This window comes from Nematolebias whitei, chromosome 20 (genome assembly GCF_014905685.2).
Source record: "Nematolebias whitei isolate Nwh7 chromosome 20, NemWhi1, whole genome shotgun sequence".
Taxonomy (NCBI): domain Eukaryota; kingdom Metazoa; phylum Chordata; class Actinopteri; order Cyprinodontiformes; family Rivulidae; genus Nematolebias; species Nematolebias whitei.
This window is the reverse complement of record NC_056517.1, coordinates 20,671,271-20,672,304: the sequence shown is the minus strand read 5'-3', so window position 1 is coordinate 20,672,304 and position 1,034 is coordinate 20,671,271. Positions and strand designations below refer to the sequence as shown.

General features: G+C 29.9%; 1 protein-coding gene across 1 annotated transcript in view; it reads left to right on the top strand.

Moving 5' to 3' along the window:
• Nucleotides 1-1,034, top strand: part of sh3kbp1 (SH3-domain kinase binding protein 1) — a 102,170-nt gene that overhangs the window by 99,581 nt on the left and 1,555 nt on the right. The window lies entirely within an intron of this gene.

Sequence of the window (1,034 nt, the reverse complement as noted above, 5' to 3'; positions counted from 1 at the left end):
TATCCATAGTTCAAATAACATTAGTGAAGAGTGGAGGAAGGGAAGAGGATCTACCATATTAGGGAAAGAAAAGACAATACATTTAGAAGATAATAATAATAATATCATTAATAAGTATTTTTCAATTTCTGAGTTAAGATATGCATTAATGAAAGTTAAAATGTCAACTCCAGGAAAAGATCAAATTGGATATGTAATGATAAATAAACTTAGTGAGTATTCAAAATAAATATTGTTAGAAATATATAATAAAATATGGGAATGTGGGAAATTACCTAAAAGCTGGAAAGAGGCTGTAGTAATACCAGTTCCAAAACCAGGGAAGGATTGTGCAAATCCTGTAAACTATAGACCGATTGCATTAACATCATGCTTGTGTAAGATTATGGAGAAAATGGTAAATGAAAGAATAACATTTTATATAGAAACTAAGGGTTCCTTGGCTAAAATATCAAAGTGGTTTTAGAAGGGGAAGGAACACTATGGACTCTGCCTTATGTTTACAACATGAAATTAAAAAAGCTCAGGTTAATAAAGAGAGTGTTCTGGCTGTATTCTTAGATATAGCGAAAGCTTATGACATGATGTGGAAAGAAAGATTAATGTTCAAACTAAGGGATATTGGCATTAATGGCAGATTATATTATTGGCTTGAAGATTTTTTAGTAGATCGGATAATACAGGTAAGGATTGGACAGACTTTATCAGAAAATTTTGATATTGATAATGGTATTCCACAAGGTAGTATTATCAGTCCATTATTGTTTTCAATTATGATTAACGATATATTTGAGGAAATAGAGAATGACATGGGTTGCTCTCTTTTTGCTGATGATGGGGCTATATGGAAACGTGGAAAAAATGAAAAAATTCTTGTTAAAAAGGTACAGAATGCAATTTATAAGATTGAGCAATGGTCTTATAAATGGAGTTTTAAATTTTCTGTTGATAAAACGAAACTTATACTTTTTACAAATAAAGTAAATAGGGAAATAAAATTGAAGTTATACAATCAGGACATTGAGAGAGTAAAA